The sequence below is a fragment of the Bufo gargarizans genome, chromosome 8, assembly GCF_014858855.1.
Source record: "Bufo gargarizans isolate SCDJY-AF-19 chromosome 8, ASM1485885v1, whole genome shotgun sequence".
In the NCBI taxonomy this organism is placed as follows: Eukaryota; Metazoa; Chordata; class Amphibia; order Anura; family Bufonidae; genus Bufo; species Bufo gargarizans.
In genome coordinates, this window is record NC_058087.1 from 84,063,290 (window position 1) to 84,087,023 (window position 23,734).

The window sequence follows — 23,734 nt, forward strand, 5'->3', positions numbered from 1 at the left end:
TCCGTTCAGTAGTTTGGAAGATACAGTTACACTGAAAATATACAAGTTATACAGAAAATAGTCACTAATAAATGTGTCCCCTGTTTGGTAGTTTCAAACTACTGAATGATGTCTCTGTGCACCAAATACAGGCAAGATAGCACCGTGTTGAAAAGTCAGAACAGTGTCTGTGAGTTAAAATGGCCGCTATCTATTGTTCTCACCATGTGCTTCATCCAAGCAAGTAAGGCAAATGATGCAATCCAGGGACAGAGGGCTCAGTCCCAAGTGTCTTAAGACCCAATAACTTAAGGGATCATAATCCCAGGGCAAGAGGCGGGCACGCAGCCCCCTCCAAAAGCTCATGGCAAACTCTGGCAAAAAGGTGAGTTTGCTACAATTATGTGATTGCTTTATGTAAACATTTGACTGATCTACATTTTCAAGTTTTTTCTTCAATTCCAGATCCTGAGCAGATTCCTGGAAGTCACAAGTTGCAGCCCGGAGACTGGGTCCTGGTAAAGAAACACGTCAGAAAGACACTGGAACCCAGATTTGAGGGGCCTTACCAAGTACTGCTCACCACAGCTACCTCAGTGAAACTTGAGGGAAAAAAAGACTTGGATACACGCATCCCACTGTAAAAGAATCACGAATCCTGACTCACCTCCTGAATAATGATGATATCCTTTTTCATTCTATTCATCATATGGGGGGGTTATGTAAGCTCAGACAAATGTTTCTACAAAGATGTGTGCCCAAAACCTCTGCTGACATGTCATTATTGGGAACCACATTCAGACAGAAGTCCTTTGGTCTTCTGGGTCAACTTAACCAAAGAACTTCAAGTATATGACTTTGATTACTGTGATGTTGCTGATTGCAGATGTTATGATTTGATGACCATACAGGAGTATAAACTGTTCCAATACTATATCTGGGCTACTGGAGCAGGTAACTCTTACTGTTCCTCCTGGTCTAATGTCATCACTAACACAGGGGAAGATTGGGGATATAGGCCCCAAAAGGCTTTAAAAAGTAAGGATGAACAGGGAAAGAACCTGATACATAGAATGCGTTTATTTGACAGAAATGTTGGGAAAATTCGGCCCAGTGGTTGTCAGCTATATCCAAATACAATAATGTGCAAGGGTCCCCAAAAATGTTACCCCCTGACCCTAACATTGCAGAACCCACAAAGGACAGATCTGGGCATGTACGTACTCAGAAGATACCCGTCAAATTATAGAAATGATGCACCTTGGGGACAGTTCTACCTAAAGGATTTGGCAAGTAGGTTCATTGGCCCCACTCCAACCCCTGGAAACCCCTTACTGTCCCTTGCTCGCAGTCAGGAGGGAAGGAAACCCTACACAGTGAAAGAAACCTTAGTCACAGAAACTGGCTTTGCAGATCATAATGTGTGGCTTGATTGGGTGAGATATACTACAGCCCAGGCCAATAGGAGTGCGTGTATAACTTGTGCTGCAGCCCGCCCCCACCTAGGTACCATTCCTCTGCATCTCCCTCGGGATCATTTCACCTGTTTCATTGGCCTATACACCAATTCCACATCTAAAGAGATGAGCCTGTGAACGATGGAAAAACCAGTACCCTCTTCTTAATGAAGGCCCCAAGATAGTTGGCATTACTATATACAAGGGCAACTACACATGTTTTGAGATAGAGGGCAAGGAAGGAAAGGAGATGGGAAAATTCCCAGAACGATATTGTGGTGAGATAGTAAATACCACTGGACAGGAGTATAAAATCCATTTGGTAAACCAAACCCAGGCTCTAGGAGATATAGTATGGATATGTGCAGACATGAAATTGAGAACAAAAATCGAGGTACAATGGCATGGTCAGTGTGCATTAGCCATGGTATTAATGCCCTTCCATATTTTCGATATCCCTGATTGGAAGAAGGTTGTAAGTCATATACAGCAGTCTCCAAGTACCCAGGAACACATAGGGATGAGGGGAAAACGGGAGACTATTCCAGGTGGTAGTTTGGACGCCCATGTATATATAGATGCTATTGGAGTCCCGAGGGGGGTCCCTGATGAATTTAAGGCACAAAATCAAGTTGCAGCAGGATTTGAATCTATATTCCCAATAATTGTGGTGAACAAAAATGTGGATTGGATAAATTATATCTACTATAACCAGCAACGCTTTGTGACTTACACTCGGGATGCCCTAAAAGGTATAATAGAACAACTGGGTCCCACTAGTACTATGGCATTCCAGAACAGAATGGCTTTGGACATGTTGCTGGCAGAGAAAGGAGGAGTTTGCAAAATGATAGGGGAATCCTGCTGTACTGTTATACCCGATAATCTAGGGCCCAATGGGCAGGTAATGAGTGCTTTAAAGGGATTGACCTCCCTATCTGAAGAATTAAAAAGGAATTCGGGAATAGACAATTCATGGGCAGAAGGGCTAGAGAACTGGTTCAAAAATTGGAAGCAGATGTTGTTGCAAATTGGTATCATCATCATTGTTGTTTTGATTTTGCTTGTTCTAATTATCTGCTGCATTATTCCCTGTGTAAAGAAATTGTTCAACAAGGCAGTTGATGAGGCCACACCAGAGATGATGATGGGAGAAGTGTATGAAGATTTCGATCAAGAAAATCCGGAGCACTGATGACCTCCAGTCCCCCCATATAATGTCAACGCCGGTTAGGGAAAGATCATCTGACTTCCCCGTGCTCAAATCCAGTGTCACGAGAGGTTGTTCGCTAGGAATGACTTGTCGTGGAAGCTGGTGAAGAGGACGTCGGAGCATTGGGACAGATGGTTAGGTTTAGGGAGAGAAGCTGTCACCACAGCTGCAATTGTGGTATTTGACCATTTGATATGGTGACTTCTTATGCACTTGCACTTTAACCTTCTGTTGGCTGTTATATGGTCCCACAACTTGGAACCATCAGACATCCATATGTTGTGGTGTTATCTGCAACCACTTTTTTGATATGGTGTTTTGCCACATAGTATTTGCACTTTTGCATTTTTATATCTGTGGTTGCAGTTATACATACAGAAATCAGTGAGGTATTGTACTCTTTTTTTCTACCGCCTTTTGTACATTGCATACTCCAAAACCCCTCCCCCCATGTCTCAATTGTGTTAACATGCCTCCTCAGATGTAGCCATTTTTTATCTGTTGTCTCATGTCTCATTTTTATGTGTCATTAATTCAATAAAGGATTTATTTTTGATGATATAGCTGTTTAATCTCAGTTTATTCTTGTTGGTTGGTGTATTCTCGCAGAAGTGGTAGCTGCAAATACAGTGAAGGAGTTTAAGAATGCATGGGATAGGCATAAGGCCATCCTTCATATAAGATAGGGACAAGGGCTATTCATAGTATTCAGTATATTGGGCAGACTAGATGGGCCAAATGGTTCTTATCTGCCGACACATTCTATGTTTCTATGTTTCAGGGGAAATGTGTGGCCACCTACAATTTTCCCTGGTGATACTGGCTGATTGCTTAGGGGCCTCCTTTAACCAAGGGGTTTAGTGACGAGACACAAGCCTTGAAGTTATGTCCATTCACATTAGATAGCTGTTGGCCATATATCCCCCCTCCCCCCCATAAACATGCGCCTGGCTGTGTGTGTATACAGTTGCAAGAAAAAGTATGTGAACCCTTTGGAATGATATGGATTTCTGCACAAATTGGTCATAAAATGTGATCTGATATTCATCTAAGTCACAACAATAGACAATCACAGTCTGCTTAAACTAATAACACACTAAAGGGCCAGATTTATCACGACTCTGACAGCTCACTCCACTTTAACATATGGCTAAAGTCAGTTTTAGCCAAGTCAGATTTATGATCGGCCCTTTAAGACTGTAATAAATGTGGTTTGACGGTAGCAGTTTATCCGTCAGTAAGCATCTTTACAAAAGTCACACATCTTTACGAAAAAGTTGCACGTTGTTCTGTCCCCAGATTCAGTTCCAGTTGTTTCTGTCTCTTTATCAGTTGACATGGCATTTTAACTGTTGTAATTCATTTGCATTACATTGTGTCGTAACAGCACCATCTATTGATGAGTTTAGGTATTTCACCCAGCCTGTTTTCTCTATGCATTATGGGAGTCCCAGTGCATTGTGGGTAGTTCCTGGTTCTTGCTAGTCTTGTGCTGGTACAGCAAGCAGCCATCATCTTATGTCTCAGCAACCATGCTCTCTCACTGGTTTTCCTGTCACATCATCTGTTATTCTGCCTGTTTTTGAGCATAGTCGGTAAGAACACTATCTATGTGTCATTTACTGCATTTTATTATGTTTCTTGTATTGATAGCTCATTACTATCATTGTATTATATCATATACTGAATGTATAGCAGGTTAATCTGTGTTTTATGCCATATACCATGGTATTTATGTTCTAAAATACTACTGTTTTATTCTGTAGTTTCACCCTTTCCTGTCAGTCTACGAGCAATAAAGAGAACCTTAAAGCGGAACAGTCTCTTTTCTCTCAGAGGACAAAAAGGTTTAGCTACATGTCAGATTACACACCGTGCTAACGTGTATGAGGACAGTATAGTGAAACGACTGCTGAGAACAAGCTCAGTGAATAACTGCCAAAGACAGCAGTGAGATGACTGCTGAGAACAAGCTCTGAAGATCAGACTGACGGAGCCGCCATTATCCACGTGGAGCCTGCATACGGATATCGCAACAGTCTTCTAACAGTCGCACCGAATATCTGACTATACGGAGCCCGCCATTATCCACGCAGAGCCTACTTACGGATATCGCAGAAGTCTCCTAACAGTCGCAACATGTCTATTAGTCGCGCATCTTCCATTAAGACAAGGTCTCAGATAAGTGGCTCAAATAGGACATCGATCAGAGAAGCTGCCGCCATTGCCCGCGCCAAAGCAGAAGCAGCAAAGGCAAAAGCCAGCTTCATAGAACAAGAGGTGCAGATAAAGCTAGAGAAAGCGCAACTTGAAGCTTCTCTGAATAGGGAGAAAGCGCAACTTGAAGCCACTCTAGAAAAACTGGCCGCAGATAAAGAGACAGCAGCTGCCATAGCGGAAGCAGAGTATCTAGAAGCCACGGAACTTCAGGAAACCAAGAGTCATCGCAGCAATGTCCATCCAGAAGTTGAATACCAAGATCCAGAACAGCGTACCTTACAATATGTCTATCAACATTCCAAGTCGAACGACGACCCAGATCCACAGCTTAATACAAAGCGGTTTGTTGACAAGCCAAGCCTACCTGCTTATTTGGATCATCAGAAAGTCGACTATCGGTCTCCTTGCAGCAGACTAGAGAATACACATCAGAGTGAAACTGCCTACAACAACTTCTCTCCAGAACAGAGAATCAGAAATCCGCCCCTGCTAAGAGAGATGCCCTTTGCTTCAGAACGGTATTACACAGACAGGATTAAACCAGAGACTTCCAACAGGTATGGCCAAGCACCACACATTCACTCTGACAACACACCACCAGCCGGTTCCAGCGCCAATCAAGCCACAATGGACTTTGCCAGGTTCCTTGCTCGACGTGAGCTGGTCAACAAGGGACTTGTAAAGTTCAGCGACCGTGCTGAGAACTATAGAGCTTGGCGAGCTTCCTTCCAAAATGCCATCAGAGACTTAGGTCTGTCTTGTAGTGAAGAACTGGATCTCCTGGTAAAATGGCTGGGAAGTGAGTCCGCCGAACACGCTAGAAGGATTAGAGACATCAATGTAAATTATCCAGACATTGGTCTAAAAAGAGTCTGGGAGAGACTTAATGAGGTTTATGGTGCAGCAGAGGTCATAGAAAGCGCCTTATTTAAGAGAATTGAGGACTTTCCTAAAATAGTGAACAAAGGCTATTCAAAGCTTAGAGAGTTAAGTGACTTATTAATGGAACTGAGTGTAGCAAAGGCAGAAGGGGATCTGGTGGGATTGACATTTCTTGACACTGCTAGAGGTGTGAATCCCATAGTTCAGAAGCTTCCATACAACTTGCAAGAGAAGTGGGTCATGTATGGTTCTCGGTATAAACAGGCTTACAATGTACCATTTCCTCCATTTAATGTGTTTGTAGATTTTGTCTCTGAGCAAGCAAAAATCAGAAATGATCCTAGCTTTGATTTCATGATGTCATGTGCCACCACCTCACTCAGTAAACCTCGTAGAGCAACGGTGGAGGTCCACAAAACTAACGTTTCTTCCACAGGCGCAGTCCATAAAGAGTTCAGCTCCTATCAAGGAGGAGACAAACCCAAGGACCCGACCAGACAGTGTCCCTTACACAGGAAGCCTCATTCTCTACTTAAGTGCAGAACCTTCAGAGAAAAGTCAGTGGAAGACCGCAAGACCTTCCTCAAGGAGAACAACATCTGTTTTAAATGCTGCTCGTCAACTTCGCACTTCGCCAGGGACTGTGAGGTTAGTGCAAAGTGTGCCGAATGTGACAGCTCAAACCATAACACAGCTCTACACCCTGGGCCACCATCGTGGGCTTCATCCAAAACCCAAGAGCAAAGCGGGGAGCTGAAGGACACAAATACTGACACTTTGGCAGTTACTTCTAAATGTACAGAGGTTTGCAGAGACCTCAGAGGAGGCAGATCCTGCTCTAAAATCTCCCTAGTGAAGGTTTACCCAGCAGACGACCGAAGCAAAGCCATCAAAGTGTATGCAATTCTAGACGATCAAAGCAACAGGTCGTTAGCGAAGTCTGCCTTCTTTGATAGCTTCGACATCAAAGGACCCGGTGCCCCCTACTCTCTAAGAACTTGTGCTGGTACTGTGGAAACAGCCGGAAGAAAGGCAAGCGGCTACATAGTTGAGTCCAGCGATGGTCAAGTGCGTCTGCCTTTACCAACTATACTGGAATGTAACCAGATTCCTGACAACAGGTTTGAGATACCCACGCCAGAAGTAGCAGCGCATCAGCCTCACCTGAAGCGTATAGGACACCTGATCCCGAACCTTGATCCTGAGGCTCAGATAGTATTACTCCTCGGGAGGGATATCCTACAGGTCCACAAGGTTAGACAGCAGATTAATGGACCTCACAACGCTCCATACGCCCAGAGACTTGACCTAGGATGGGTCATTATAGGAGAAGTCTGTTTGGGAGGTGTACACAAGCCAACAACTATCTACAGCATGCTTACCAGTACACTTGAGAATGGACGCCCATCTCTTCTCCAACCATGCGAAAATCACTTCTTCATCAAGGAACTGCCTCAAAGCACTTCATCACCAGGTACCTTTGCAGGTCCCACCTACGATGACTTCGTCTGGGATGCCAATCAAGACCACCTGGGATCCACAGTCTTCCGCAAGACTAAAGAAGACAATCGTATAGCGATGTCATTCGAAGATAGACTGTTCCTAAATATAATGGAGCAGGGAATGGTGCAGGACGAAACAAGAAGCTGGGTTGCACCTCTACCCTTTAAACCTCAAAGACAACGCTTACCCAACAATAGAGAGCAAGTTTTCAAGCGATTTGTCTCTCTCAGGCACAACCTAAGAAGCAAACCTGAGATGAGAGATCACTTCTTTACCTTCATGGAAAAGATATTCCGGAATGGTCATGCAGAGCTAGCACCTGTACTTCGAGACTCGGAAGAGCGCTGGTACCTGCCCATGTTTGAACTAGTAGACCCCCATGCTGATGTTGAGATACGTCCTCAGGTATCTGTGTTACATACGGAGACTCTGGACCACCACCTGAAATCCCACAGATTCAGTAGGTTCTCTACTTGGAGATCTCTTGTCCGTGCCATCACTTGCCTGACCCACATTGCTCGGTCGTACAAAGCAACCTCATCGGCAGATAAAGATATCTGTAGAGGTTGGTGTCATTGTAAACATGTCTACACAGCTCTCGATCTAGAGCGGTCAAAAAATGTAATTATCCAGGCTGTACAGCATGAAACCTATGCTACGGAAATCGACTGTGTAGTCAGCCAAAGACCCGTGCCTAAAGGTAGTGTTTTAAGGAAACTAGACCCAGTGATCGATGAAGATGGGCTCTTAAGGGTAGGTGGACGCCTTATGGAAGCCGATGTAGGCCTAGCAGAGAAACATCCTGTGATAGTTCCTGGACAGCATCATATAGCTACTCTGCTCGTGCAACATTACCATGAACAGACAAAGCACCAAGGTCGTCTGTTTACTGAAGGAGCTCTAAGAGCAGCTGGAATGTGGATAGTTGGAGCTAAAAGATGTGTATGCAGATTCATATTTAAATGTGTTACCTGTCGGAAACTCCGTGGTATGTCACAGGCACCGAAGATGGCAAACCTCCCGTATGACCGACTAAGTATGGATCCACCCTTCACCAATGTTGGCCTAGACGTGTTTGGACCTTGGCCTGTGGTTGTCCGGCAAACCAGGCGAGGCCGGGCGCACGGGAAACGTTGGGCGATTATGTTCACCTGTCTGTCCATCAGAGCTGTCCATATTGAAGTAATTGAATCTATGGATACTTCCTGTTTCATTAATGCTTTCCGACGTTTCATTGCCATTAGAGGACCTGTCAAACACATTCGTTCTGACCGAGGCACAAACTTTGTCGGAGCAGCGAGAGAACTACAACTCTCTTCCAACTTGGATGTTAACAACATAGAAAGATACCTCAGTGAACGAGGATGCACTTGGACCTTCAACCCACCACACTCTTCTCACATGGGAGGTGCTTGGGAGAGGATGATAGGCATCGCACTGAGAATCCTCGACTCAATCTTCTTACAAGAAGGATCTTCAAAGCTGACTCATGAAAGCCTGACTACCTTCATGGCTGAAGTATCGGCTATCATAAATGCCAGACCGCTAACCCCGATTTCTAGCGATCCTGATGACCCAACAGTTCTCACACCCGCCACACTGCTTACCCAAAAGACTGAACAAATTTGTGCTCCACCTGGAGAATTCAATTCCAAAGATCTTTACAAAAATCGATGGAGACAAGTACAGAGTCTCTCAAACTCGTTCTGGGACAAGTGGAAAAAGCAATACATTCCCACTCTGCAACCGAGGAGAAAGTGGCAAACCAACAAGCCTAACCTCCAGACTGGCGATGTAGTCCTAATGAAAGACTGCCAGTCACGGAGAAACGAGTGGCCGTTAGGACTTGTGACTAAGACATTCCCAAGTAAGGACGGAATTGTACGCAAAGTAGAATTGAAAATACGGAGACAGGGAGAGACCAAATTGTTCCTCAGACCAGTAGGAGAACTCATTCTACTGTTTGCACCAAAAGAATACAATAGTGACGTCGGTTGACGTCAAGCGGGGAGTGTTCTGTCCCCAGATTCAGTTCCAGTTGTTTCTGTCTCTTTATCAGTTGACATGGCATTTTAACTGTTGTAATTCATTTGCATTACATTGTGTCGTAACAGCACCATCTATTGATGAGTTTAGGTATTTCACCCAGCCTGTTTTCTCTATGCATTATGGGAGTCCCAGTGCATTGTGGGTAGTTCCTGGTTCTTGCTAGTCTTGTGCTGGTACAGCAAGCAGCCATCATCTTATGTCTCAGCAACCATGCTCTCTCACTGGTTTTCCTGTCACATCATCTGTTATTCTGCCTGTTTTTGAGCATAGTCGGTAAGAACACTATCTATGTGTCATTTACTGCATTTTATTATGTTTCTTGTATTGATAGCTCATTACTATCATTGTATTATATCATATACTGAATGTATAGCAGGTTAATCTGTGTTTTATGCCATATACCATGGTATTTATGTTCTAAAATACTACTGTTTTATTCTGTAGTTTCACCCTTTCCTGTCAGTCTACGAGCAATAAAGAGAACCTTAAAGCGGAACAGTCTCTTTTCTCTCAGAGGACAAAAAGGTTTAGCTACATGTCAGATTACACACCGTGCTAACGTGTATGAGGACAGTATACACGTTTTTATGAAAAAGTCGCATGTTCTATTAAAAAGTCTCATAAGATAAGCATGGTCCTCACTGGAGTGAAATTGCGACTTTTTTGCGACTTATTGCGACTTTTTAAATAGTCCCAATAGTAAATCTGTCTAGAGATTCATTTACATAAGAAAACACGCCCACTTTCAGAAAACTGGCGAGCATAGTGCAGAGCAGAAAAAAGTCGCAAATTTTGGCGCAGTTTAAGCGATTGTGCAAAAATTTGCAACTTTTTCACTCTATTATTCTGACTTGAGCTAATGATAAATCTGGCCCAAAGAATTTAATTTTACCATGTTTTTATTGAACACATCATGTAAATATTCACAGTGTAGGTGGAAAAAGTATGTGAACCCTTGGATTTAATAACTGGTTGAACCTTCTTTGGCAGCAATAACTTCAACCAAGCGTATCTTGTAGTTGCAGATCAGACGTGCACAATGGTCAGGAGTAATTCTTGGCCATTCCTCTTTACTGTTTCAGGTCAGCAATATTCTTGGAATGTCTGGTGTGAATCGCTTTCTTGAGGTCATGCCACAGCATGTCAATCAAGTTGAGGTCAGGACTCTGACTGGGCCACTCCAGAAGGCGTATTTTCTTCTGTTTAAGCCATTCTGTTGTTGATTTACTTCTATGCTTTGGGTCGTTGTCCTGTTGCAACACCCATCTTCTGTTGAGCTTCAGCTAGTGGACAGATGGCCTTAAGTTCTCCTGCAAAATGTATTAATAAACTTGGGAGTTCATTCAATGATAGTAATACATCCAGGTCCTGAAGCAGCAAAGCAGCCCCAAACCATGATGCCCCCACCACCATACTTCACAGTTGGCATGAGGTTTTGATGTTGGTGTACTGTGCCTATTTTTCTCCACACAGTGTTGTGTGTTTCTTCCAAACAACTCAACTTAGCTCAAGAGCTCTTTTGTGCTAGGCATCATTCACATCAGGCAATGCTTCTTGTGAAAAGCAAACCCAGAACTGGTGTGTGTTTTTTATAGGGCAGGGCAGCTGTAACCAACACCTCCAATCTCATCTCATTGATTGGACTCCAGTTGGCTGACACCTCACTCCAATTAGCTCTTGGAGATGTTATTTGTCTAGGGGTTCACATACTTTTTCCACCTGCACTGTGAATGTGTACATGGTATGTTCAATAAAAACATGGTAACATTTAATTCTTTGTGTGTTATTAGTTTAAGCAGACTGTGATTGTTTATTGTTGTGACTTAGATGAAGATCAGATTACATGTTATGACCAAATTGTGCAGAAATCCATATCATTCCAAAGGGTTCACATACTTTTTTCTTGCAACTGTATATACTAAATAATGAGTGGAGAAAAGCCATTGCCAGAGGCTTCTTCCTGAGAACAAAGACACACATTTTTTGCAAGACCCTACATCTGGGGACTTTGCTGTATTTGTCACAGTCAAATACAAGCGTTAGATACTGCTGTTATATTCTAGTTAAAAAAAACACCCTTTTTGGGCAAGACCCTACATCTGGGGACTTTGCTGCATTTGTCACAGTCAAATACAACCAGTCAATACCGCAGTTACATTGTTGGTTGACAAATAAAAAAAAAATTGTGACCGGGAAGTAATTGTATAAAATTCACCTGGCACACTGTTGTATGACCTGAATAATTTTTTTCTCTTTATGATACCTGCACTGCCTTACTCTCAGTAAACTTAATTGTTGACTATTGGTGGTTAAATTGTCGCCTGACATAAACCACCTGTTAGTTTGGTCAGTGAACACAAAGAATGAGGAGAGCGTCAAATAAGGGACGTGGCCCAGGTTGTGGTGCTGCTGGTGGAGCTCCTGTTGCAGGGAGAGGACGTGTTCAATCTGTGCCAGCTGTGACACGCCAAAGTGAAACACCTTCCTCAGGTGCGAGTAGGCGACAGAACCTTCAGCATTATTTGGTAGGGCCGAATGTGGCTCTACGAATGGTGCGGCCAGAAGAAGTACAGGAAATAGTAGATTGGGTGGATGACAGTGCCTCCAGTTCCTTCACATTGTCTCCCACTCAGTCTCCTGCTAAAAGATCAGAGTTGGAACCTGCTGCCAATGTCCATCAGTCCTTCACCTCACCCCCTTGCAAATCATCCAAGCAGTCTGAGCCCCAAGTCATGGATCAGTCTCTTCTGCTTTTTGATGACTCTGCTAGCAGGGTTTCCCTGCCCCAGAAGTGGAAGAGATTGGGTGCACGGATGCCCAACCACTTATGTTTCAGGATAAGTACATGGGAGGACCACCGCAGCACTTCTCAGATGATGACAAAACACAGGTGCCAACTGCTGTGGTTTTCTGCAGTGTGCAGACCGACAAGGAGGGCAGGGGTGAAGACTGGGTGGAAGATGATGTGGAGGACGATGAGATCCTCGACCTTACATGGAATCAAGGTCATGTGAGTGACCTGTCTAGTTCGGCGGAAGAGGCGGTGGTCGCACAGAGACACCAGCACAGCAAAAGAGGGAGCATGGTGCAAAAGCATCTGTTACATTCTTGGGTGACATTTTACCATTTTTGCCGAGAATAAACCCCGGTGACAGGGACATAAATTTCAAAGAATTGTCTGTTACATTGTCAGGTAACATTTTACCAATTTTGCAGTATACAAATCGCTGCTCTGCATAGGTGACAGGGACCTAATTTTTTTTTAAATCGTCTGTTCAATTGGTGGGTGACATGAACACAGTTTGGCGTGAATAAACCCCTGCTCTGCATAGTTGACAGGACCTGAAATTTTTTTAAATCGTCTGTTCCATTGGTGGGTGTCTTTAACCCATTTTTGCCGATGGAAAAACCCCTGCTCTGCATAGGTGACAGGGACTTAAATTTCTAAAATTCGTCTTTAATTTACACACGCCCCCTTCTTTCATTCGATCCTTTTGCTTTAACAACTTGTCCCACATTTCAACTCAATCACATTTCAGCCATTGACCTTCTTTGGATGTGTTCTCCCTTTTTCACGCTCCCTCTCCAGCGTGGAACCCTCATTCGCCGCTAACGTGATTAAATGGTAGGCGCAGAAAAGGACATCAAAAGTTAATAGAGCAGATATCCAATTGGATCATGGACATCACGGGTACGTGCGACATGGTTGTGCAGTATATGTGCACACACCTACACGTACTGACTGATGGGTCTGCCCCCTGCAACTTCTGGGTCTCCAAATTGGGCACATGGCTCTTTACCCCTTGGAGGTGCTGGCCTGCCCTGCAGCCAGTGTATTGTCTGAACGTTTGTTTAGCACGACTGGAGGGGGTTATCACAGGTTATATTTCCCAATATTTTGGGGTGTACCCTAATTTAAACAAAAATTTAAAAATGTAAACTAAAAACCAGTGTTGGCTACCTCCTCCACCACCGCTTCCACCTACACCGCCACATCCACCACCTCCTCAACCTCCTACTCCATATGGACCTCATCCTGCTAGATCAAGATTATTATTTTTTATTTTTATGTATTTTATTTTATTTTAATCATTTCCCTATTCACATTTGTTTGCAGATCACTTGCAATGCTCTTAACCACATTTTGATGCCATTTGCAGCCCTCTAGCCCTTTCCATGACTTTTTTAAGAGCCATTTTAGTGCTCCAAAGGACCCATAGACTTTAATGGGGTTTGGGTTTGGGTCAAGTTCGGGTCCCGAACTCAAAATTTTTTGTGAAGTTCGGTCGAACCCGAGCATCCAGGTGTCCGATGAACTCTAGTGGTGAATGATTTTGAGAATGAAAGCTTTGAGGACCACTAAATTGTTAAAATATCTTGTACATTGAATCTGTTTGACAAAAGCAAGAAACAGTACAATCCAAAAACTAAAATGTAGTAGTGGTTTCCTATTGTCATTTTCTTTAAATAAAATTCACTCCATTATTCCATCATCACATGCATGACACTGCCCTTGTATCTTCTGAGACAAAGAATTGTAAAAAACATATACGCATTGTAAAAAGCATTATTACTAGTCTACCTTACCTGACATAAAATAATAATTTCCTTCTATTATTCCTGGAAACTTTAGATTTCTCATAATGCATACAATGGCCAAATTCTTTATTTTGCTTGGAGAACCGTGATCAATGAGCGTGCCTTACTTTTCATATGAAGACATTACAGAACAAACTGTAATAATTTGTCACGCCTGGTTTATACCATAATAACAAAGATGGATGGTGGCTCGAACCAGAGAGATATGATTATTGCAGCAATATATCTTGCTTTATGATATTTTATTTAGTGCATTGCTAATATAAAGACCCAAATAGCTTTGGGTGGGCAGATATGATTCATTTCACATTCAGACACGTGTCTTCTAAGCCAAATAATTTAAGAGGAGTGTATGGAAACCTTAATAAAGCATTCTAGTAATATATGGGTGACAATAAACATGACCATCCCGGTTAAGAATTTGAGAAACCATGCTTTTCTGCTCACCAAACATTTAGTATTATCATGGTAACGGCATGACTGTAAAGTAAATACACATTTGGCATGCTTTTGTGAATGAAAAAAATAATTTCACAATTTCCTCCAAATTTTGACTTTTAACCTTTTGTTTATGCTGTGGACAGCTGCCAAGTATCTTGGCACTGAAATATACACCAACATCTTAAAGTGACCTAAGAATAACCTGATATCCTCATATCTTATATGAATCTCTCTACACTTGACTCCACACTGGAGCACAATGCCTGTCTTTGTGAATGACAGAAGGCTGCTGCATAGTATTTCCAATGGAGACCTTGCCTGTAATAGGGCTCCATAGAAAGTAGTAAAATCATGATAGAAACATAAAAATTCAAATCATCCCCTTTTCCCAAAATAAAAGAACTAAAAAAATACACATCATGGGTGTCGCAATGTGCAAAAATGCCCATAGTATAAAAAAATATTCCCCATACAGAAAACAGCAAAATGGAAAAAAGCGTAAAAATGTCCGATTCGCCATTTTTTGTCACTTCATTTTCTACAAAAAATTTAATACAAAGTGATCAAAAAGTCATACACACCCCAGAATGGAATCAATGAAAAGATCAGATTGTTCCTCAAACAATGAGCCCCCATACACCTCCATACAAATAATTACAAAAAGTTATAGGGGTCAAAATATGGCGACAAAACAATAAAACTGATATTTTACCACTTTTTTATTTTTTGTCACTATCAAAACACAAGAAAAACTATACATATAAGGTATCACCAGATTTGTACTGACCTGTAGAATAAAAGTAACTGGTCAGTTTCATCGCACATCGAACGTCGTAAATAAAAAACAGTGCAAAACTGGGGTGGAATAGCTTTTCTTTTTTTTTTTTTTTTTTGCTATTTCACCCCATTTGGATTTTTTTTTACCGCTTCCCACTACATCATATTCAATATTAAATGGTGGCATTGGAAAGTACAACTTGTCCCGCAAAAAACAAGCCCTCATATGGCTATGTGAACAGACAAATAAAAAAGTTATGGCTCTGGGAAGCGCAAAACGAAAACGCAAAAAATAAATAAACTCCGGGGTGAAAGGGTTAAACCCTGTTTTTCTTTTGTTGATCCAAGGTTCTGTTCCTGAGTTATGATATTTTTCTTAATATGCAAAGTAGGTCTTTGGTGCAATGAGGGGGTCACCGATTCTTTTGTTGCACCCAAGCTCCACTCATTTCTGTAGCAGCCCCTCCCTGGCTGCTTTCATTGACAAGTCCAAGCAGTGGCAAAGCAGCAAGGGAAGTCCACGGAGAGGAGTAGAGCAAGGCTGATACCCTTATTGCACCAAAGGCCTAATTTGCATATTAAGAAAAAGTATCATTACTCGGGAATAGAGCTTTGGATCTACAAAAGAATATGGCCCATATTGTACTTTTTTAGGCTCATGAAGGTTTTCCTCATACATTCCATGAGAAACAGCAGGCTCCACCTTTCGCACTCCATCGAGAGGACTTATGAGAACCCATTGATGGAGGAGACAAATGCCAATAATCTAGTGCTGGTATGAGTAAAGGCCTTGCTCTGGTATTGTGCATTAAATAGTCAGATGTGTTGTGCTCCTGCGAGAATATATTCATACACCTGTTCAAAGCATCTGATCTATCACAGAAACACTTATGAAGATAGCAGACGCAGGTAGTTTCTATCCATTATCTATCCATTAATATATTTAACTGTAACTGTGCATTAACCATGCTATATACTTTATTTATTTTGTGCATGCTTATATTGAGAGAAAAATTCATCTCTGCTCCACAAGATTGTGTTCTATTATAACTACTTATCATTTGGGAATAGCTTCTTCTCTTCTACTAAAGGGCAGGTAGTATAATGGTATTCACTACATCAGATTGAAACTTCCTGCATATCTCTCACACCTTCACTACAGCATTTCTCTGCTGGTGTAGATGGTCTGAGCAAGTAATGTAACTGAATACTATGGGCCTATGACATATCTTATTAATAAGAAGCATAGTCAACGCTGTGTGACACTAGACTATGACAAACAAATGGGCGATATGTGATTCTGATAACCTTGTGTTCTGATGGAGGGGTCCTCTGAATGTAGGTGAGTGAGGTGGACTTGTTCTTATCCAAGTCACAATTAAAGCCTACACCCCTCAAGGTATTCAAAACTGATTTTGCAAACTTTAACCCTTTAGGTGTTCTACAAGAGTTATTGGCAAATGGAGATGAAATTAAAAAATTTACATTTTTGGGCGAATTTTATATTTTAATCCATTTTTTCCAGTAACGAAGCAAGGGTTAACCGACAAACAAAACTCAATATTTATTGCCCTGATTCTGTAGTTTATAGAAACCCCCGATATGTGGTCATAAACTGCTGTATGACCAAACGGCAGGGAGCAGAAGGAAAGGAACGCCATATGGTTTCTGGAAGGCTGATTTTGATGGCCTTTTATTTTGACACCATGTCCCATTTGAAGAACTCCTGATGCACCCCTAGAGTAGAAATTCCATAAAAGTGACCCCACATCTAAGAAACGACACCCCTCAAGGTATTCAAAACAGATTTTACCATCATTATTAACCCTTTAGGGCACACAGCTGGGTGCAGAAGGAAAGGAACGCCAATTGGTTTTTGGAAGGCAGATTTTGCTGGATTGTTTTTTAGACACCATGAAAGTAACATGACCGTTTCATAGATTAGGTTGTTACGGACGCGGTGATATCAAACATGTGTAGGGAATGTATTATTTTTTTTTTTAATCAGAGATAAATGTTTGTTCGTTTTTTTACTTTTTTTTTCACTTAAAAAAAAATAAAAATAGGACCCAGACCCACTTGGTTCTTGAACATCCAATGTGGTCCGATGTCTGTATAATACAATACACAATATAGTGTACTGTACTGTATTTTTACTTTTACACTTAGTCTGGTAAGACTTCTGCCTTTAGTAGAAGTCTGATCAGCACCATGGAAAGCCGGAAGCCTGTGAAGGCATCTGGTTGCCATGGTAACCATCACCCACTGCCACAACAGAGCAGTGGATGATGGGGAGTCAGTCCCTGATAGCAATGTGCTGACACTCTGCTTTACAAGCTCGGCCATCCTTAAAATGAGTGGGCGGGCGCACGGATGATCGCCCGCCCGCACTGCTGCACCGCCCACACCCCCCATCCGCTGCGCCCACCGGCACATCACAAAGAGAGCTGCAGGGGGGGTTAAACATAAAAAAGCCTTTTTGAAGTTTCTGATACCCGCGGTCACGGATCGAGGGGATCAGGAATTTCCGAAAGCGCTGCCAACCGCAGGTCTGAATTGATCTTCAGTTTGCAGTGATGGCCGATACGGGGGGGTTACAGGACCCCTGTCGGCATTGTCACAGAGTGCCTGCTGAATGATTTCCAACAGGTACACCCTGTGTCCCCAAGAGGTTAAAGGGGTTGTCCGGGATCAAACTTTTTTTTTTTTTAACCACCTCCGGACCGCCTAACGCACATGTGCGTTCCGGAGGTGGCAGGGCTGCGCACAGTCACGCATATACGCGTCATCTCGCGATACGCGAGATTTCCTGTGAACGAGCGCACACAGGCGCGCGCGCTCACAGGAACTGAAGGTAAGCGAGTGGATCTCCAGCCTGCCAGCGGCGATCGCTCGCTGGCAGGCTGGAGATCCGAATTTTTTAACCCCTAACAGGTATATTAGACGCTGTTTTCATAACAGCGTCTAATATACCTCCTACCTGGTCCTCTGGTGGTCCCTTTTGTTTGGATCGACCACCAGAGGACTCAGGTAGGTCAGTACAGTCGCACCAAACACCACACTACACTACACCCCACCCCCCCGTCACTTATTAACCCCTTATAAACCCCTGATCACCCATGATCACCCCATATAAACTCCCTGATCACCCCCCTGTCATTGATCACCGCCCTGTCATTGATCACCCCCCTGTCAGGCTCCGTTCAGACGTCCGCATGATTTTTACGGATCCGATCCATGTATCCATGGATCCGTAAAAATCATGCGGAAGTCTGAATGGAGCCTTACAGGGGGGTGATCAATGACAGGCGGGTGATCACCCATATACACTCCCTGATCACCCCCTGTCATTGATCACCCCCCTGTCACTGATCACCCCCCCTGTAAGGCTCCATTCAGACGTCCGCATGATTTTTACGGATCCGATCCATGTATCCATGGATCCGTAAAAATCATGCGGACGTCTGAATGGAGCCTTACAGGGGGGGTGATCAGTGACAGGGGGGTGATCACCCTGATTACCCTGATCACCCCCTGTCATTGATAACCCCCCTGTCAGGCTCCATTCAGACGTCCGCAAGATTTTTAAGGATCCGAACCATTTATCCATGGATCCGTAAAAATCATGCGGACGTCTGAATGGAGCCTTACAGGGGGGGGTGATCAGTGACAGGGGGGTGATCACCCTGATTACCCCCTGTCATTGATAACCCCCCTGTAAGGCTCCATTCAGACGTCCGCATGCGTTCTGTGGATCCGATCCATTTATCCATGGATCCGTAAAAAATCATGCGGATGTCTGAATGGAGCCTTACAGGGGGGGTGATCAGTGACAGGGGGGTGATCACCCTGATTACCCTGATCACCCCCTGTCATTGATAACCCCCCTGTAAGGCTCCATTCAGACGTCCGCATGCGTTCTGTGGATCCGATCCATGTATCCATGGATCCGTAAAAAATCATGCGGATGTCTGAATGGAGCCTTACAGGGGGGGTGATCAGTGACAGGGGGGTGATCACCCTGATTACCCTGATCACCCGCCTGTCATTGATAACCCCCCTGTAAGGCTCCATTCAGACGTCCGCATGCGTTCTGTGGATCCGATCCATGTATCCATGGATCCGTAAAAAATCATGCGGATGTCTGAATGGAGCCTTACAGGGGGGGTGATCAGTGACAGGGGGGTGATCACCCTGATTACCCTGATCACCCCCTGTCATTGATAACCCCCCTGTAAGGCTCCATTCAGACGTCCGCATGCGTTCTGTGGATCCGATACATGTATCCATGGATCCGTAAAAAATCATGCGGATGTCTGAATGGAGCCTTACAGGGGGGGTGATCAGTGACAGGGGGGTGATCACCCTGATTACCCTGATCACCCCCTGTCATTGATAACCCCCCTGTAAGGCTCCATTCAGACGTCCGCATGCGTTCTGTGGATCCGATACATGTATCCATGGATCCGTAAAAAATCATGCGGATGTCTGAATGGAGCCTTACAGGGGGGGTGATCAATGACAGGGGGGTGATCAGGGAGTCTATATGGGTGATCACCCCCCTGTCATTGATCACCCCCCTGTCATTGATCACTCCCCCCCTGGTAAGGCTCCATTCAGCCATTTTTTTTGGCACAAGTTAGTGGAAATTTTTTGTCTGTTTTTGTTTTCGTTTTTTCTTACAAAGTCTCATATTCCACTAACTTGTGTCAAAAAATAAAATCTCACATGGACGCACCATACCCCTCACGGAATCCAAATGCGTAAACATTTTTAGACATTTATATTCCAGACTTCTTCTCACGCTTTAGGGCCCCTAAAAAGCCAGGGCAGTATAAATACCCCACATGTGACCCCATTTCGGAAAGAAGACACCCCAAGGTATTCCGTGAGGGGCATATTGAGTCCATGAAAGATTGAAATTTTTGTCCTAAGTTAGCGGAAAGTGAGACTTTGTGAGAAAAAAAACAAAAAAAAATCAATATCCGCTAACTTATGCAAAAAAAATAAAAATTCTAGGAACTCGCCATGCCCCTCATTGAATACCTCGGGGTGTCTTCTTTCCAAAGTGGGGTCACATGTGGGGTATTTATACTGCCCTGGATTTTTAGGGGCCCTAAAGCATGAGAAGAAGTCTGGGATCCAAATGTCTAAAAATGCCCTCCTAAAAGGAATTTGGGCCCCTTTGCGCATCTAGGCTGCAAAAAAGTGTGACACATCTGGTATTGCCGTACTCAGGAGAAGTTGGGGAATGTGTTTTGGGGTGTCATTTTACATATACCCATGCTGGGTGAGAAAAATATCTTGGTCAAATGCCAACTTTGTATAAAAAAATGGGAAAAGTTGTCTTTTGCCAAGATATTTCTCTCACCCAGCATGGTTATATGTAAAATGACCCCCCAAAACACATTCCCCAACTTCTCCTGAGTACGGCGATACCAGATGTGTCACACTTTTTTGCAGCCAAGGTGGGCAAAGGGGCACCTTTCAGATTTCGCAGGCCATTTTTTACACATTTTGATTTCAAGGTACTTCTTACACATTTGGGCCCCTAAATTGCCAGGGCAGTATAACTATGCCACAAGTGACCCCATTTTGGAAAGAAGACACCCCAAGGTATTCCGTGGGGGGCACGGCGAGTTCCTAGAATTTTTTATTTTTTGTCACAATTTAGCGGAAAATGCAGATTTTTCTTTTTTTTTTCTTTTTTCCTTACAAAGTCTCATATTCCACTAACTTGCGACAAAAAATAAAAAATTCTAGGAACTCGCCATGCCCCTCACGGAATACCTTGGGGTGTCTTCTTTCCAAAATGGGGTCACTTGTGGGGTAGTTATACTGCCCTGGCAATTTAGGGGCCCAAATGTGTGAGAAGAACTTTGCAATCAAAATGTGTAAAAAATGCCCTGCAAAATCCGAAAGGTGCACTTTGGAATATGTGCCCCTTTGCCCACCTTGGCAGCAAAAAAGTGTGACACCTCTGGTATCGCCGTACTCAGGAGAAGTTGGGCAATGTGTTTTGGGGTGTCATTTTACATATACCCATGCTGGGTGAGAAAAATATCTTGGTCAAATGCCAACTTTGTATAAAAAAATTGGAAAAGTTGTCTTTTGCCAAGATATTTCTCTCACCCAGCATGGGTATATGTAAAATGACAGCCCAAAACACATTCCCCAACTTCTCCTGAGTACGGCGATACCAGATGTGTGACACTTTTTTGATGCCAAGGTGGGCAAAGGGGCACATATTCCAAAGTGCACCTTTCGGATTTCACCGGTCATTTTTTACAGATTTTGATTGCAAAGTACTTCTCACACATTTGGGCCCCTAAATTGCCAGGGCAGTATAACTACGCCACAAGTGACCCCATTTTGGAAAGAAGACACCCCAAGGTATTCCGTGAGGGGCATGGCGAGTTCCTAGAATTTTTTATTTTTTGTCGCAAGTTAGTGGAATATGAGACTTTGTAAGGAAAAAAGAGAAAAAAAAAAAAATCATCATTTTCCGCTAACTTGTGACAAAAAATAAAAAATTCTAGGAACTCGCAGTGCCCCTCACGGAATACCTTAGGGTGTCTTCTTTCCAAAATGGGGTCACTTGTGGCGTAGTTATACTGCCCTGGCAATTTAGGGGCCCAAATGTGTGAGAAGAACTTTGCAATCAAAATGTGTAAAAAATGCCCTGCAAAATCCGAAAGGTGCACTTTGGAATATGTGCCCCTTTGCCCACCTTGGCAGCAAAAAAGTGTGACACATCTGGTATCGCCGTACTCAGGAGAAGTTGGGCAATGTGTTTTGGGGTGTCATTTTACATATACCCATGCTGGGTGAGAAAAATATCTTGGTCAAATGCCAGCTTTGTATAAAAAAATGGGAAAAGTTGTCTTTTGCCAAGATATTTCTCTCACCCAGCATGGGTATATGTAAAATGACACCCCAAAACACATTCCCCAACTTCTCCTGAGTACGGCGATACCACATGTGTGACACTTTTTTGCTGCCAAGGTGGGCAAAGGGGCGCATATTCCAAAGTGCACCTTTCGGATTTCACCGGTCATTTCTTACACATTTTGATTGCAAAGTTCTTCTCACACATTTGGGCCCCTAAATTGCCAGGGCAGTATAACTACCCCACAAGTGACCCCATTTTGGAAAGAAGACACCCCAAGGTATTCTGTGAGGGGCATGGTGAGTTCCTAGAATTTTTTATTTTTTGTCGCAAGTTAGTGGAATATGAGACTTTGTAAGAAAAAAATAAAATAAAAAATCATCATCATTTTCCGCTAACTTGTGACAAAAAATAAAAAGTTCTATGAACTCACTATGCCCATCAGCGAATACCTTAGGGTGTCTACTTTCCGAAATGGGGTCATTTGTGGGGTTTTTCTACTGTTTGGGCATTGTAGAACCTCAGGAAACATGACAGGTGCTCAGAAAATCAGAGCCGTTTCAAAAAGCGGAAATTCACATTTTTGTACCATAGTTTGTAAATGCTATAACTTTTACCCAAACCATTTTTTTTTTGCCCAAACATTTTTTTTTTATCAAAGACATGTAGAACTATAAATTTAGCGAAAAATTTATATATGGATGTCGTTTTTTTTGCAAAATTTCACAGCTGAAAGTGAAAAATGTCATTTTTTTGCAAAAAAATCGTTACATTTTGATTAATAACAAAAAAAGTAAAAATGTCAGCAGCAATAAAATACCACCAAATGAAAGCTCCATTAGTGAGAAGAAAAGGAGGTAAAATTCATTTGGGTGGTAAGTTGCATGACCGAGCGATAAACGGTGAAATTAGTGTAGTGCCGAAGTGTAAAAAGTGGCCTGGTCATGAAGGGGGTTTCACCTAGCGGGGCTGAAGTGGTTAAACATCTTACTCACCTTTAGTAGCAGAGTCTATGTTCCCAAGATAGTTTTAGGTAGCTTTTAAACGGTAGCATGGCTCCTACAGTCCCCAACAGATTGTTTACATATCTGTTTATCTCTGCAATCACTTCCTGCCGCACTGCACTGTGGTTCCCAGTGCAGAGCAGCATCTCCTGGTTTCTCCTGTGTAAAATCGCATCCCTGCACCCGCCCCCCTCATACATATTCATGCATCCTGTGGCTTGGAGTAATTTGGCTCCATTCATTATAATGCTCAATGCCCAGTGACGTCACCAGACTGGAGGGGTCGGGGCTTAGCGCGATGTCGGCCGGCCAAGTTACCGCCCCTCCATCCTCTCTGCATAATTACCTAGGCTGCCAGTGACGTCACCAGGCTCACTGAGCAGCGGAAGAGGAGGCTTTGCTCGCCTGCCAGGGACCCGGTACGTCACTGATGACAAGAAAATACTCACTTCTGGACAAGAATTGACAGAAGGAAAACGGGGCTTGAAAAATATGTTCTAAAGGTACTACATGAATGTTTGTAATGTCTATTTTAGTAGATTACTATTAGACAAATGTCCCCAATCCCGGACAAACCCTTTAACTAATAACACACAGTTGTACTCTTCATGTCTTTAATTGAAGACACTGACTAAACATCCAAAGTGCAAGGCAATCACCCCCACCAAATGTTTGCTGTAGCTGATAAAACTTGCACAGGAATTTTGTACCACTGCTTCCT